General features: G+C 40.0%; 1 pseudogene; it reads right to left on the reverse strand.

Moving 5' to 3' along the window:
* Nucleotides 1-6,462: 6,462 nt before the first annotated feature.
* On the reverse strand, nucleotides 6,463-7,024 carry LOC132226378 (high mobility group protein B1-like; annotated as a pseudogene).
* Nucleotides 7,025-18,452: the final 11,428 nt, after the last annotated feature.

Consider the following 18,452-nt stretch of genomic DNA (forward strand, 5'->3'; position numbering starts at 1 on the left):
TATTTATTTAAAACTATAGCCATGAGTCTGAATAAATATATATATCACATAAAAATAGATGAAAAAATACAGAACTGGAAACTCAGAAATACTTTTAAAATCAACTCACTATAGTATAGGGGCCTTACATTGTGTTCATATATGAAAAATTCAAGATTTTCCAAAATAAAAAATTAAAAGAGCTCTTATTAGTGTTGGCCGCAAATTCAGTTTCATGCACTCCGTGACATTTCCTTCCATTCCTCCCCCCCCCCCCCGCCCCATGGGACATCTTCTCAAGCCTCTAAACATTGCATCAAATTTTAATTTAGCTGAGATTACTCTGCTTAAAGAACTATGAGTTGTGTGTGACTTTTTTTTTTTTTTTTTTTTTGTAGTTTCTGGAGCGATCAATTTGAAGAAATCCTTTATTGAAAGCTTGGGTGATTCCCCTAGGATTGCCTGCTTTAAGTACTGCAAACATGAGCCACACACTTACTTTAGGTGCGTGGGGTGAATGCGTAATTTCCACCTATGTGGGGTTCCTTATGGAGATACACATACTGTAAGACCCAACAGGGCATCTCATTATCTTACAACTAAAAAGAGAACCCCAAACCCAAACCTAAGAATAAAATAGGTAACTCTCTACAAAGTTGGACTATTGATCTAAAGCACATATGCTGCAATAGGAGAAGTGTTCTCCCACAGAAGGCCAAATGCCCCTCCTGTGGACTAGATCTTATTCCCTTTTTGCCTATTTAACTCGTATAATTTTACTTTCTCTCTGGATCATCAACTTCTTTCTCTCTGACGACATATTTCTATTAGACTAAAAATGCCATTTTGATAAAAAGTTCTTCCTGCTCTTTGCTTTCAGCTGTCTACTCATTTCTCTGTTCTCTTTTTATAGGAAAACTACTTGAGGAAGCTAGCTATACCTATTGCTTCAACTTCCTCATTTCCTTTCTTCTATTCCATTCCAGTCAGAGTTGCATCTCCATCACTTCACTGCAACTTGCCAGGGTCATTAACAGTCTCTTCTCCATATTGTCAAACCCATGGTCAAGTCTAAGTTCTTACATACTTGACTTCTCAGAAATTTCTGATATAGTCAAGCCCCTACCCTTCCCCCTTCCTCTGATATTATTCAGTTAGTTTCTAGAACAAGATCTCCTTGGGTCTTCCTAACAACTCATTCTAAGTCTCCTGTGCTGGTTCTTTCTACTTTTCCCAGTCTCTAATTGATGAGATTCTTCACAGTTTCGTTCTTCAGCATATTTTCCCTACCCACTCTTACTCCCTAAGCAATTTCATCCACTTCCATGGCTTTAAGTAATATCCATAAGCTTCCAAAGTTCAAATTTTTATTTCCAGATGTGATTTCTCCGCAAAGCTCAGACTCATATATTCAACTTTCTATTTCACACCTCTACTTGAAAGTCTAATAGGAATTTTAATTCTAATTTGCCTAAAGATAGCTCCTAATATTTTTTCTCTAGCCTGCTCCCTCTCTAATCTTCTCAAACTCAGTGTTTTACACATTATTTTTCTGTTGCTCCAGCCAAAAATGTTGGAAACATCTAGACAGCTCTTATTACCCAATATATTTTCAAGATCTCTTGGTACAACTTTTAAACTATATTCTGACCTCAACCAGTTTCACTTATTTATTGTCGTGCAAAACTACCATGAATTTACTGAGGTAGTCTCCATTTTGTTTTTGAAGTTTTAGTTTTTCCTTTTCATCTAGGCCTTTTGGGCCTTCTGAAATTTATTTTTGTACCTAGTATGAGATTGGATTTAAAAATTTTCCTCTGTCCCTTCTATTTTAGACAAGTTTTTGGTTGCTTTCAATCTTCTCCCCAAGGCGCTAATCCATAAACAGTTTTATAATGATACTTTACTTGTTTTCCATCATGATACTGTAAAAATTGGGAATCCAGTCACAGAGCTAGGAACTGGCTTGACTTAGTTGCTGGTTGTGAGGCTGCCTTTGTCACCCTTTATCCTGAAGTGCAGAGTTTCCAGTAAGGTCACTGCTCCAGGTTGACAAATGGTCAGCCTCTTCTCATGAGCAGGAGAGTCTCACGTGAGTCCTGGTTTAAAGTAGTTTGGGTCTTGTCCCCTCTCTTATATGGAGATATTTTAATCCTCATTGTACCCCTAAAACTCAGTTTCCCTTTTCTACCACTTACCTTCTGTCCAGGAGTTCATGAAGTTGAAATTTAAGGTCCACTATTTTTGTTTTATAATTGATCCACCACTGATACATGAAACTTAACTTCTGAACCCAATTTTGTCTCGTTATTTTTATCTATTACTATTTAATCTGTCATTGTCATTTATTTCAAGCAAGAGAGCTGGGTTAAGGCAGGAACTCAGAAATCTGTAGGTCACGGATTGACCTTGAGCAATGACCTTTCACTGCAATGCTTTAATACAGACAACTAGTCCCAAAGATAGCATTTCCTTGGAAATACCTCCCTAAGGTAGACTGACATAGAAGGTATTTTGAGCCAGGAGTAACTTTCCAAGTGACATTGAAGGTCCTTATTAAGAATTTTTTTAATGTTCTTGTTAGAGTAAAATACTGTATTTGCAAATAAGGCATTATAATAAATATCCAAAATTCTCTATACCAATATATGTAGCACACATACTAAATACTGAAATAAATAGCATGGCTCTGTGCACACAAATTCATGAACGTACCCTTCCTGCCCCCGCCCCCCCCCCCCAAGTACTTCTTAGTGCTTTTAAGGCACAGAGTATGTTTTACTTGTCATTGTCTTCACTGGCAACTTGCATCTAGTAGATGCTCAAAATATATTTGTAGAATGCATTATTTATTGAATGAATATTTAATGTTGTTTGAATGGATGAACTGTAGGAAGAATAGATGAATAAATTGATGACTGTATTTACATGCAACACTTGTGCAAGATAATTGACACCTCACTATGTGTCTTTAGGGAAAAAAAACCTGGTAGTTTCCTTTGGGATATGTATTTCATATTTGGCTTTTTCTATTCCTGGGCTTTTGGAAGAGGGGAGCTACACATAAATGCCATTTTTAAAAAATCTAGCTGCCAGGCAATTTTTGTTACTACTAATTTGAAAGGATCAACCAAATTCTATAATTTCTTTTTCTGGATTTATCTGCTTAACTAATCTGAATACATAGATTGACAAAAAGAACTTGAAATTATTTTCTTGTACATAGATTTAGTACATTGGTATTTGTTGTAGCATGAACTGATCTGCTATAGAATAAGTTGTTTTAAGAGTTGAATAATTAGAAGTAATGAAGAGATGCTATGTAACTTTCTACCTTATGATGAATTTTTCATTATGTTTGTATATACACTCAGACCTCACAAGAGCACCACAAAAAGTCATTTTTCCCCCCAAAATTTACAGATGGGAAAATGAAACTCAAAGAGGTGAAATGACATGTTTACTGTCATTTATTTCAGTCTCCTGGATAGGAATGATTCAATGATAACAAAGATAATCATTGCCTTAGAAGAATTTACAGTCTTGAGATGGGGGAGGATAAATAAAGAGGTAAACACTATAGTGAATGAAACTTAATACATGCCCAGGGTGCTGAAAACACATGGGGTATGTATTTCTATGAATTGTCCAGGAGTCAGTGAAACCTGAACCAGATCTATGGTTCCAAGTCCAAGCTCTACCATAGCAAGCCTTTCTCTCCTTTATTCTTGATTCTCTCTTAGACCTAGTGGAAGTGGGTTAACAAAGTTAATATGACACTAAATTTTAAAGTAATTAAACTTCAACTGAAGAAAAGAGCTGGGTCTTTACACTGTTGCATTTTGGTATTAGATATTTTGAGAAGTTACAGAATGAAATGGGGGAATGGGCAAGGAGGGACAAGAGACGGGGACTCTTTAGCAGCAGTACTGATAAATAATTGACTTCAAACACTAGACTTCTTCATCTCATGACTAACTCAGGAAAATCCTCCCAATCTTCCAACACATGCAAAGCACACACACAAGATTTTGTGACTAAGCAAGGGTGAGGTGCATACCTAATATTTCCTTAAAAGCAAGTAGCTGATTTTGAAGATTTTATTTTTTTATTCATAATTCACAGTAACTTGCTTAAACTAGAGAGGATTTTGCTTACCAAGATCCATTGACTGGGAAGAGAACATTCACTGTAATGAAATTCTAGACAACAGAAAGTGGATGTACTGTGGAGTTCTTTGGTAATGAGATTTGAAAATAGAATTTTATCAGCAGACTAATATTAGACTATTACTGCATAGTGTCTGACCTTTGTTTCTTGGAGCCCCAGAGCTTCTTCCCCTTGTCTATTTCCATTTCTAATATCCTGAAGTCATTTCCTGTGTGCCAATTTTATAATTGTCCTACTGTTTAACTGTTCTGTCCATATGCAACCTCAAATGTATGTTCTTTCATCATTAATTTGGGAATTCAGTGTTAAAGTTAATTTTAGGGTAATTTAAATTCCAGTGATCAATTTTGTAGTGTCTTGGCCACCAGCCCCCCCCCCCTTTTTTTTTCTGGTTTCCACTCTTCCCATTTTATTTGAGGAAATAAAAGTTTCTTGATGTATTAATATTTCCAGCACCACTCTTTTTTATCTTGTACCTAATTCCCCATATGTGGATGCTGTGATGATTGTTGTATCTTTCTATTTTCTCCCTTTAAGTCATGCTGAAGTTTTTGCATGTCTCAAGAATATGGGTTTTCAGTAAAAATGAATAAATGTTATATAAGATTTCCAACTTCCATCAAATATTTAGTATTTTATTTATGAGCCTATGGATTCTTCTTTTACATAATATAAAAGTTACTTGATATCATCTTTCCTCATAAGAATTATAATTTCTTCATCAACTTATCAAAAGTTATATCAACATACAAAAACATTTAGTGTTCAGGGGACAAGGCTTAAACTTGGGGATATATATTTAGAATAATATATGTTTTAAAATAATTTTATTGAAGTATAAGTTACATACTATTAAGCACACATTTGAAAATAAAGTCAGTGAATTTTGGTAAATATACCAGGTCATACAATCACCACTATAGTTAAAATTTAGAACACATTCATCATCCCCAAAGTGGTCCCATATCCCTTTTGCAGTCAAACTTCATACCCCATCCATAAACCTGAAACCGGTCAACATTCTTTTTTAAAAATATATTTTTTATTGATTTCAGAGAGGAAATAAGAGGGAGAGAGAGATAGAAACATCAATGATGAGAGAGAATCATTGATCAGCTGCCTCCTGCATGCCTCACACTGGGGACAGAGCCCACAACCCAGGCATGTGCCCTTGACTGGAATCAAACCCGGGACCCTTCAGTCCACAGGCTGATATTCTACCCAAACCAGCTAGGGCAGTGGTCGGCAAACTCATTAGTCAACAGAGCCAAATATCAACAATACAATGATTGAAATTTCTTTTGAGAGCCAAATTTTTTAAACTTAAATTATATAGGGAGGTACATTGTTATTAACTTAATTAGGGTACTCCTAAGGCGTAGGAAGAGCCACACTCAAGGGGCCAAAGAGCCACATATGGCTCGCAAGCTGCAGTTTGCCGACCATGGACTAGGGCAACATTCTTTTTTTCCCTATAGTTTAATCTTTTTTATAATGTCATATATTTGAAGTTATTCAGTATTAACACCCTTCTAGCATGGTTTCCAAGGTTTTATTCTCTAGTATCACTAGTTCATTGTACAGATCAATAACTATGGAGAAAAGTAGTAAAAATACCATAGAAAATTTTGCTGAAGGTGCATTTTGTTTTTACATATGTCAGTAGACTTTTTTTTTTCACATTTCAATTTTTTTCCCTAAAAGGAGTGAGTTGCCCTATTCAGTTTGGCTCAGTGGACAGAGTGTCAGCCTGCAGGTTCCCGGGTTCGATTCTGGTCTAGGGCACATGCCCAGATTGTGGGTTTGAACCAATAGGGGTTGTACAGGAGGCAGCCAATCAGTGATGCTCTCTCATCATTGATGTTTCTATCTCTCCCTTTCCCTTCCTCTCTGAAAAAAAAAAAAAAAGAAAAGGTGTGAATTGTGTTGGGGAGGAGGGGGTTTAAATGCTTTATAGACAAGAAATAACTGCACTACAACCAACTTATTTATCATCATCACCTTCATCTTCATAATCTTCTTCACCTTCATCTTCATAATCTTCTTTATCTTTGTCCTCATCCTCTTCACCTTCCTCCTCTTCCTTCTTCTTATTAAAATATATTTTATTGATTTTTTACAGAGAGGAAGAGAGAGGGATAGAGAGTTAGAAACATCGATGAGAGAGAAACATCGATCAGCTGCCTCCCGCACACCTCCTACTGGGGATGTACCCACAACCAAGGTATATGCCGTTGACCAGAATCGAACCTGGGACCTTTCAGTCCGCAGGCCAATGCTCTATACACTGAGCCAAACCGATTAGGGCTCCTCTTTCTTCTTTTTCTTGCTTTTTTAAACCTTGACATCTCCCTTTTTGGCCACATCAGACTTTCCTTTAGCGTGGTATGCAGTAGTATCCTTTTCATATTTCCCCTTCAGCTTAGCAGCCTTCTTTTCATAAGGCTGCTTGTCATCTGCAGCAGGGCTATTCCACATCCCTCCCAGATTCTTTGAAATGTCACCAGTGGATAGGCCGGGATGCTCTCCTTTGACTTTTGGGCAATACTCAGATCAAAACAAACAAACAAAAGGCCGAAGGAGGCATCTTGGTTACATTGGGATCCTGTAATTTCCTTTTTGTTTTCCCTTTAGGAGAGATATAAGTTTTCACTTCTCTCTTATAACGGGCCTTGTCCACCTTTGCCATCTCTTCAAATTTTCCTTTCTCCTTAGTAGATATGGTCTTCCACCTCTCTGAGCACTTCTTAGAAATCTCTGAGAAGTTGACTGAAGTATCTGGGTATTTTTTCTTGTGTTCCTCCGAGCAAGTTTGCACAAAGAAAGCATACAATGACATTTTGTCTCTTGGCTTCATAGGATCTCTCTTGCCCATGTTTAATTACTTCTCCTCAGCAAGCACAAGGTCACCCAGTGCCCAATTGGCTCGCACTTGCCCTGGTGCTGTCTCTATGTACTGAAATGGCTGTGTCTGTCAGTTGATTTTTATGTAAGGATCTGTATATACAAATTTATGCTACATTTATTTATAGACCTATAAATATTGACCCACATATATACTTGATTTATTCTTGAAATAATCTTGTCAATTCACTTCAGCAAAAGTTGGTGGTATAAAACATTGTTCTAGTCTTGTACAGGATAAAAAGAGAAACAAATCACAATATTCTATTGATTTTGGTATCAACAGAATTATAGAAGTCAAAATGTAGTATAACAATGTAGGACAAGGAAAGTGTATGGGGTAAGTAGAAATAATTTTTTTGAGATATTAACAAAGGTTTCACTAAAATTATGGCTTTGAATAGATGGGCCTTGGTGGATGGGTAAAAGTTTGGTGTGTGGAGATGGAGAAGATTGCCAAGCCAGGGAGAGAAAACTTTATGAGAAAAGCTAGGAAGGAATTTAAAAAGCAGAGAACACTGTGTGGACAAGCTTGGCTCAATAAATATTTGTTGAATGAATGAAATGTTAATGTCCTATCCTATATAATAAAAGTCTAATATGCTAAGTGTCCAATCATCTGGTCATCCATTCAACCAATCAAAGTGTAATATGCTAATGATATGCTAAGGCTGCTCAACCACTTGCTGTGATGTGCACTGACCACCAGGGAGCAGTCGACCAGTCGCTATGATGTGCACTGACCACTAGGGGGTAGACACTCCAACCAGCAGGTTAGCTTGCTGCTGGGGTCTGGCCCATCGAGACTGAGCGAGATTCTCAACCTAGAGCAGTGGTTCTCAACCTTCTGGACCTTTAAATGCAGTTCCTTATGTTGTGACCCAACCATAAAATTATTTTCGTTGCTACTTCATAACTGTAATGTTGCTACTGTTATGAATCGTAATGTAAATATCTGATATGCAGGATGGTCTTAGGCGACTCCTGTGAAAGGGTCATTCAACCACCAAAGTGGTCGTGACCCACATGTTGAGAACCGCTGCCCTAGAGCCTTCCTACAGTCCCTCCCTGGCTTGCCAACCTCCCGCATCTCTCCCTGGCCCTGATCGTGCACCAGTGGGGTCCCTCAGCCTGGTCTGTGCCCTCTCACAACCTAAGGCTTAGGGGATGTCGGAGAGCCAGTTTCGGCCCGATCCCACAGGCCAGGCCAAGGGACACCACTGGTGCACGAATTTGTGCACAGGGCCTCTAGTTTATTTATAAATCAAGTACTGATAAAGCAAACTTTAAATGGGTTTGTAGTTAATCATGTATGTTGGATGGAGTGTGTGGAAATGGAATTGTAAGAAACCTTCACTGCCTGCACCTGCAGCCCCTGCACTGTGTCTGAGGCCTCCCTGGCCATGCCTTTTCACTTACCTGTTAACTGCTTTTTCACCTTCAAGTTTAAGTTTCATTTTATCTTCTAAAGAAGGTTTCCTTGACTTTCCTCCCCAGTCAGAGTTATATGCTCCTTCTCTGTATACTTTAACATAGTACTTATATTGAAAACATTGAGTTATGTGTTGGTCTTCACCAGTAAGCTTTGAACAATTCAAGGATAAAAATTTTGTTTTACTGGTCTTTGCATAATCAGTTCATAGATCTAATAGGTGCTCAATGCTAGTTGAAGGAAGGAAACATTTTAAATTGAATATTGGATTGATAATTTTCTCTCTTGCCTTTTATGTTATTCCTCTTTTCATTCTCAGTACCATCTAATCTAATAAAAGAGAAACATGGTAATTGGCATACGACCGCTACCCTTCCCATTGGCTAATCAGGGAGATATGCAAATTAACTGTCAGACAAGATGGCGGCCGGCAGCCAAGCAGCTTGAAACTAACATGAGGCTTGCTTGCTTAAGTGACGGAGGAAACCAACGTTCCCTGCCTGCCTTGTAGGCTTCTGAGCCTGCAGTTTGAAACATTTTAACAAATATAGAAGCTAAAAAAAAACCCCAGAAACCAGCTTTCAGCAAGCTGGGATCTCAGAGCTGGAGTCAGAGCTGGAGTTATACATTGTTTCGATTACCTACTTTCAGCAGCGGAGGCCTAAGAGCTGGAGCCTCTGAGCTAAAGCTGGCCCAGAATTAAAAAAAAAAAAAGTAAAAAAGGAGCGGTTGGGAGCTTCCGTCACCCGCCAGCCCGAAAACAGCCCTCAGCCCCTCACCCAGAATGGCCAGGCACCCCAGTGGGGACCCCCACCCTGAAGGGTGTGTGACCAGCTGCAAACAGCCATCATCCCCTCACCCAGGCTGGCCAGGCACCCCAGTGGGGACCCCCACCCTGATCCAGGACACCCTTCAGGGCAAACCAGCCAGCCCCCACCCATGCACCAGGCCTCTATCCTATATAGTAAAAGGGTAATATGCCTCCCAGCACTGGGATCAGCGGAGCCGAGAGGCCTCCCGGCACCGGGATCAGCGTGACAGGGGGCAGCGCCCCAACCCCCTGATTGGCCCTGCTCTGTGCATGACAGGGGGTGGCGCCGCAACCTCCCCATCGACCCTGCCTTGAGTGTGACAGGGGGCGGTGCCCCAACCCCCCAATTGGCCCTACCTTGAGCATGACTGGGGGTGGCATCGCAACCTCCCAATCCACCCTGCTCTGTGCATGACAGGGGGCGGTGCCCCAACTCCCCAATCGGCCCTTCTCTGAGCCCGACCAGGGGCTGCACCTAAGGATTGGGCCTGCCCTCTGCCACCCGGGAGCAGGCCTAAGCCAGCATGTCGTTATCTCCCGAGGGGTCCCAGACTGCGAGAGGGCACAGGCCAGGCTGAGGGATCCCCCCTTCCCCCTGAGTGCACAAATTTTTGTGCACCGGGCCTCTAGATCTATATAATAAAAGCCTAATATACAAATTGCTGAACAGCAGAATGACTGGCAGAAGGAACCATTGCTATGATGCACACTGACCACCAGGGGCAGACACTCAATGCAGGAGCTGACTCCAGCCTGCAGTTCCCAGGCTAGTGAGGGCACCCCCACCCCCACCGATCACTCTGCCGGTCGCCCCTCAGAGGGAGGTGACCAGCGGCGGAGGTGGAGGGCAGGGCTGGCGAGTGGGCAGCGCCAGGCCAGCCAAGGTGGGTGCGAGTGGGGGGGCCCTGATCACCCCACCAGTCACCCCACAGATCGGCCCTGATCGCCAGCCAGGCCTAGGGACTCTACCCACACACGAATTTCATACACTGGGCCTCTAGTAAGTTATAATTATTTACCTAAAGCTGGGACTGAAGTGCCCGTACACATTTCACGACTCTGCTTATGTTCTCTCATGTTCCCTCAGCCCACTGTGACCTTTAGCTATGTATCCAGAGACCTGAATTCTAGACATCTTTCTTGTTTAAGCTCTAAGGCCTCCTTTATCAGAAGTACTTCTCTGAAACCCTCCATAAGGGAGTGTTCTTCCTGCTTTGAATTCCATGATGGTTTTCTATACTACTCTCATGGACTTTTCTATTTTCTAGACCCTAGCTGGAGGTAGAATCTGCATTTCATGTATCTTTAAAGGGCTACGAGGTGCCCTCAGAATAAACACACATTCCAGATGTAGCCAGCTTATTATTATTATTATTATTATTATTATTTTTATTGAGCAGTGACTATTTGTGAGATACTATGTTTACTGCAAGTTATTCAATAAATATTTACTAAACAAATGTTTCACTCATACCTTGCTTGGGGAAAAACTGCAGTGACACAGTGTGGGTAAAATCGAATTTGGAGGCAGTGATATAAAAAAATAAGAAGGAATAAATAAGAAATATATCCTCTAGCAAATTATAGAATTTCACATAACCATTTGAAACCTTGCTTTGTTTTTGAAAATCTCCACAAAATCTAGGAAGTCTGAAAAGCAGTTTGAAAAAATGATACCCTGGAAGGAGCAAACATTTCCTCAGCATGGAAGGAGTTTTAAAGAGTTCTGTCGTTTCTTTTACGGTTATGAACTTGTCTTTCCAGTAATTACATAGTGACTAATTTTGTACTGAAGCTAACTACTTAACGTTAAATGTGTTTGGTGCTGCAGATCAAGTATAGACTAGGAAGCTTTGAATGGAAAGCTAAGTATAAGTAATAACAATAAGAAAGAAAAATGAAATCTACTTGGAGTTACTTTCTTTTATGTAAACAATCAGCTTTTATGATTTCAGTGGTTTTTTTTTTCTTTCATTTTCAAAAGCATTCACTTTGGCCAGAATTTTCTGTCTTTTTCTTGATAACCCTGGAGACCCCAGCTAACCCACCAACTCTTATTCTCACCAACTTCCTCTAGCTCCTTCTCTGCAAAGCTGAGTGTGTTTGGCAACCTTAGCATAGCATATCCAAATGGGCTCCGCTTCCAAGGCAAAGGGCTTTCATGTTAATTTGCACCAGGATTTAAACATTAAATATAAATATTTCCTTTTAAAATCATTAAATGTTAATCAAGTATTTGAAGGAATAACATTTTAGAGTTTGTGCCTGTGTGTTAACCAGGGTGCCTACCCCCTTTGAAGCATGCGGTCTACCCACCATCCAGATGAGGGCACTGAGTAGAAGCTCTCCCAGGATGAATAATCAAAGCCCTAAAGAAAGTGATCATTTGGGGGCCAATTAACTTTGATACAGTAATAATAATGCTCTTATCAATAGTCATTGAAGGAATAGTGATACTTTGGGTGGTAGGAGTCTTCACTTAATGACTTGATTTTTCCCTCTTTTCTAGGAGAGACTGCAAAACCACTCTTTGTATAACCCTTCCCCAGGAACAGTGAGTAGATTCATTATTATGTTCTCATTAACTTGTCTAATATTTTTCTGTCCTTTTAGCCAATGCATACTTACTTCCTCTGCTTTCCCCAATCCCCTCAAAAACTGAAGCAATTTCCTACATCAAGTATTTGCTCTTTTGGTTTTGTTTTGATTGCTCATATTCCTTCTACTCACTAAGCTCATTTTTTAAAAGGCAGAGAACACAGGGGAAATTTCTCTGAGCTCATCAATGTTAACAAAACAGAAATGTCAGCACCTCATCATTATGTCATATATCTTTGAAAAATTTCTTCCCTGCCAGAGGAGGCTACCGGATGCAGGAAAATTGCAGAATGAGCTTGGCTCATGCTGCGGATGTGCTTCCCAGAATGCCGGTGGCACAGGGAAAGTTCAATGAATGTTGAATGAATAAATAAATAAAGATAGAGAGAATGAGAGTCAGCCCTACTGAACGTACATGATGGCAATTCATAGTTTATAACAGAATCTAGGATTGTAAATGCAATTATAATCTGGCAGGCTGTATCCTGATTATGTTAATATGGTCTTAGCAACAGCGGTTTGAAGGTAGAGTTTGTTCTAAACATGTAGTCAACTGGAAATAGCATTCTTAATAAAAAGCTGTTCTGTGATTTTGAATCTCTTCTACAGTCTTCATTATAAACTATTCTATGTGAGTTTTTTGTAAGCATCTTTCATAAGTAGGTTAGGAATATATTGTAAATAATAAATTGAAGACACAGAAAGAATACTAGTATGTATAGAAACAATGCCTTTTACATAGTAAAATGATTACTACAGTCAAATTAACATGTCATCTCCTTACATAGTTAAAATATATATATATCCAGTACTCAATATGGTACTATTAACTATAGTCATCATGCTGTATATTACATTATCTTATGATTCTATTTGTATGAAAAATTAGAAAAGGCAAAACTATAATGTCAGAAAATGGATCACTGGTTGCCAGGGCCAGGAACAAGAGGAAGGGATTGACTACAAAGAAATACTATATTTGAACTTTTTTGGGGTGATGGAAGTGTTCAATATGATTGTAGTGATGGTGATAGCCATATATATATATATATATATATATATATATATATATATATATATATATATATATATTTAAGGCTGCACACCTAAAATTAGTAAATTTTATTATCTGTTAATTCCATGCCAATTAAAAACAAAACAAACAAATAAGTCTATCTTTGTTGTTGGGTAAAATAAGGAAAAAGAAACCTTGCCTTTTGAGGTTGGCCCTAGAGGAGAAGATAATGGCAGAGCTGTACCCTGAGGCTGCCGTCAGCCCTTGGTGTTATTTGCTATCCCCATTATAGCTGCCAGGGGCACGCCTTACCCTTTGACTTTCTGTTCCATATTTAGAGATAGGGCTTTGCTATTGTTTCACTATAGCTTAACTGGGACATGGTAGAATATTTTTTTATATTCAGGAGTACAAAAGAAAACAATGATAGAGAATACTATGTCTCTTTAAAATAATCCATCTTGCATTTTGTTCTCTACATCAGATTGGCCAACATCCTATATAATAAAGAGGTAATATGCAAATATGTCCCTCATGCCCTCACAAGATGGCTGCCTACAACCAGGCCGGCAGGGGGGTTAGTGAGGGACAACCAAACTACTGAACAAGCAGGCTGCGTGGGGCAACCAGGCCAGCATCGGGGGACAGTTGGGGGCGACCAGGCTGGCGGGACGGGGAGAGTCGGGGGCAATTAGGCTAGCAGGGGGGGCAGTGAGGGGCAACCTGGCTGGCAGGGGGGCAGTTAGGGGCAATGAGGCTGGCATGCAGAGGCAGTGAGGGACAATCAGGATGGCAGCAGGGCAGTTAGTGGCAACCAGGTAGGCAGTGAGGTGAGTGATTAGGAGCCAGTGGTCCAGGATTGTAAGAGGGATGTCAGACTGCCGGCAATCGGACATCTCCCAAGGGGACCCAGATTGGAGAGGGTGCAGGCTGGGCTGAGGGGACCCGCTGTGCATACATTTCATGCATCAGGCCTCTAGTTTATTATAAAGGGCTAGGTAGTAAATATTTTAGGCTTATGGTCCAAACTATCTTTGTTGCAACTGCTCAACTGCAGTGGTAGCATGAAAGCAGTAACTTAATGAACTGTGTTCCAATAGAGTTTTAAAAAGTCAGGAAAGGCCAAATTTTGCTTACAGGCCATAGTTTTAAGACCCCTGCTCTAGAGTCCCAGATCTGGTCCATTCCCATGGGCAAGGTAAGATCTTGACAAGTTCTCTACCTCACTAGCTCCATCACCCAAGTGTTCCCTTTGTATGGATATTGGCATCCCTCAACCTCCAGATGAATGAGGAAAGTTAAGGATGGTCATCTTTAAATCTGATGGTTTTGTTTTGTCTGAGGTTCTTCCTCTCACTTGGTTCAATGACATCAAACATTGCCTGCCCCTTCAAGGACTACTCACCCTCTAATGTCTAAAGTAGGCCCTACATTTATAAATCTTCAAAAAAAATCATAATCTTGTCAGATGATGCAAGAATTGCAACATCATTGTGAGACACAAATTCATCTAATTAAGAACCAGAGGTGCATTTCCTCATGAAATTTTTAGAAATATAATACAATGATTATTGTTACTATTGGATTTGTTGTTTATTCAAGGCTGAGCATATTTGTATATATCCAAGGCAATTATTTGCTTTGGATTTCTCAATGAAGCTTGCATAATACAGAAATAGTTTATTGCTCAGGTCAGAAGCATGTATTGGTACAGAGGACTGAAAGCGGCTAAATTAAGGTTGGGGGAATGGGAGTATATACATCACCTCAATATACTGGGATGGGCAAAAGTAAATTTACATCTGTGAGGATGTAGAACAGAGCATTTATTCTTGTATTATTACTTATCAATTATTGTATTATTTTCCATACGAACAAGTGTAAACCTACTTTTGTCCACCCATTCATATTCCACCTACGTTTCTACATCAGGTTTTACTGGGCTTTTCATACACAAAATTAGCTCGAAAAAGATCTCTTCTTTAGCAAAACAAATCAAGAAGCCTGATTTGCCTCTGCTTTTACTCTAAGCTATTACGCCATGTCAACAGTTTGAGTCAATTTGGGATGAAAGCCTCTAACGCCTCTCTATACTTCTTAATGTTAAGAGTGACTTGACTATTATGATGTTCAGATGACTTTTAGTTCCTGCAGTTGGTACATGTATCCCGATCTTACTGCAGATAGGTGGGCGTTGGGTTAGCACATTGTAGGTTGTGTGCCCTGCCAGTGTGGCTGGATCTATGTGTCCCATGTTGTCCCTTAGCTCCACCTGTCTGATATCTCCTGTGACCTTTGACATATCTCTGTTATTGTGATTTTTGTTATTGTTTTGGCACTTTCTTAGTCTCTGACACTACAAAATGCACCAGGCTCATCTTATATATTATTTACTGCTTCAGTCTTTGAATCAGCCATTTCTCCAAGGAGCACTGGTTTCTTATATTAGAGAATGTAAACACATTTCACAAGATCTGGATGAAAGGTATGACTAACAGCATTTTTCATCTGGAATTTTAAGTAGGTGGGCTTCCTCTTAAGACTTTCTGTTGAGCACTGTCTTTCCAACATCTTTGTTCAGTTGGAAGGAAGTTTTAAGGCATTTCCCAAAAGGCCATTGTCATTGGAACATTTCTCCTATCATTGAGAAAGAAGGAAGAACAGCAATGCTGGAATCGCTGCAATCTTCTCCTAGCACTGACCTCTGAGTTTCGCAGGGTCACAGGTGTGACAATGGATATTGAGAGCTTCTTCATGAGAGAACTTGGACATGCAATCTTTAAACTGAAGTTCTAAGTGCAGTCTTCCAGGGTTTTATGTGCTAATATCTGTTGTGTGCTTTTTGTATTCTTGAGAATGTAGTTGGGGCTAATGATTGAATTTGACTCCTGATTTGTGGTTAGTATGGTACTTCTTACAGGAATAAAATAGGGGTGAAATAATATTATGGAAAAGGACTTGGTGACATATTACATGTGTACTAAATGGGAAAGGGGAGAACAGAAAACTGAAGAGTTTTCTGGTTAAATGTGGTTGTTGATACTTTAATAAAAATGGGGATATTAGGTATTGATGCAGGTGTTGACCACAAAGGTGAAAATGTGCATCTAAAACTCAGAAGAGAAGTTCTAGGTGAATGGACTTCAGAGCTGTTTTTATTGGGTATTAATAAATTACTTTCTTTCATGGGTCTGATGTGTACCTTGTAAATTGTAGTATGTGTAATGGAAATAGTAATATATCGGTGGATTTTACTTCAAAAGGGATACATGAGTTGAATATGAAGATACTTTAAATAATAAAACTCAATTTAATAATTCATTTATGGCCTCTTAGGATATATGAGTATTAAAATCAAGATCTAAGTAGCAACAACAGCAACAAAAAGGATTGGTTCAATGAACAGCCAGACTACAAAGTCATGAGCATGTGCTGCATGCTAATGTGAGAATTGCTGTGATTATAGGAGCTGTTAGTAAATCACAAATTTTAAAAAGTATAAATTGCCTTCATTTGAGAAATGTGAAAGTTATCTTAGGGTTATATTTGTGTTTCATTTATAAATTATTTTTCTTGATAGATATAACTTTTAATTTGGGGTTATATCTTTATTTGATTTAACAGATAATAGTAGTTCATACTTTGTAATTGCATCTATCAGCCCTTCTAGTATGTAATACTGATTAAATGCTGGACGTACATCTAGGCTGATTGCTCATATCAATAAGCTTACTATGACCTGGAGAGGACCAAATAAAGTCTTCTCAGTAGCAGATGTTTGAAATGTTGGAGGACAGTTTTGATATAAATCTACACAAGGAAATAACTGAAAAATTAGAGGTTTTTTTAAAGTACAGTTAAAATTAAGTCATATATGCCTTAGTCAGTTTGGCTCAGTGGGTAGAGTGTCAGCTCAAGGATTGAAGGGTCCTGGGTTCAATTCTGGTCAAGGGCACATGCCCTAGTAGGGGACGTGCAGGAGGCAGCTGATCAATGATTCTCTCTCATCATTGATCTCTCTCTCTCTCTCTCTCTCCCTCTCTGAAATCAAATATATATATATCTACACTAATAAAAGAGAAAAATGGTAATTGGCGTACGACGATACCCTTTTCATTGGCTAATCAGGGCTATATGCAAATTAACTGCCAACTAAGATTGGCAGTTAACTGCCAACTAAGATTGGCAGTTAACTGCCAACAAGATGGCGGTTAATTTGCATATGTAGGCACAATGCAGGGAGGCGAAAGGGAAAGCAGGAAGAAGCCCCCTGCCACTGACAGTGATCAGAAACCCAGGGGGGAGCTAAGAGCTGGGGGGCAGGGCAAAGGCGGCCTTTGCCCTGCCCCCCAGCCAGGATCGGAGAATCAGGCGCCTTTGCCGCCCTGGCCAGTGATAGCAGGAAGTAGGGGTGGAGCCAGCGATGGGAGCTGAGCACAGTCGAAACTGGCAGTCCCAGGAGCTAGGGGTCCCTTGCCTGGGCCTAAAGTGGAGCCCACGATCGCGGGGCTGCTGCAGCTGTGGGTCCCCGCTGCCCGGGCCGGACGCCTCAGCCAGAGGCGTCCTGCAGGGGCAGGGGCGGAGCCCGCGCGATCGCGGTGCCCCCCGCTGCCACTGCAGGTCCCCGCTGCTCAGGCCGGACGCCTAGGCCAGAGGCGTCAGGCCTGGGCAAGGGGCCGATCCTGCGATTGGAGGGTGATGGGGGTCAATGCCTGAGGGCTCCCAGTATGTGAGAGGGGGCAGGCTGGGCTGAGGGACACTCCCCCCACACACACACCCAGTGCACGAATTTCGTGCACCGGGCCCCTAGTATGTGTGTGTGTATATATATATATATATATATATATATATATATGTATATATATATATATATATATATATTTTTTTTTTTAAAAAATAAGTCATAGATGAGTAGATTAAAAAACTGTGGTACAGCCATACAATGGAATACTATGCTGCAGTAAAAAAGAAGGAATTCTTACCATTTGCAACAGCATGGATGGAACTGGATAGCATTATGCTAAGCGAAATAAGCCAGTCAGAGAAAGATAAATATCACATGATCTCACTCATTTATGGAATATAATGAACAACATAAACTGATGAACAAAAACAGATTCAGAGACAGAGAAGCATCGATCAGACCGTCAAACCTCATAGGGAAGATAGGGGAAGGTAGGGTTAAGGGGGAGAGATCAAAAAAGGACTTGTATGCATGCATATAAGCCTAACCAATGGACACAGACACCAGGGGGGTGAGGGAATGAGTGGGGGGTGGGACGGGCAATGGGGGGATAAGGAAACATATGTAATACCTTAATCACTAAAGAAAAAAAAAAAGAAAAAAAATAAGTCATATATTCATGGGGAGAAAGCTTCAAGATGGCTTTTATTTTTCCATAAGCGATCCCTGAACAAGATCAGATGTAAGGTATATAGTTTATGAAGGCTACTGGACGCACAGTGTAGGAAAACTAAATAATCTTTACTCTTTAGTGCCCATCAGCACCATTTCTGTCATGCCCTTTTTTGAATATTGGTGA

The sequence above is a fragment of the Myotis daubentonii genome, chromosome 2, assembly GCF_963259705.1.
Source record: "Myotis daubentonii chromosome 2, mMyoDau2.1, whole genome shotgun sequence".
NCBI lineage: Eukaryota > Metazoa > Chordata > Mammalia > Chiroptera > Vespertilionidae > Myotis > Myotis daubentonii.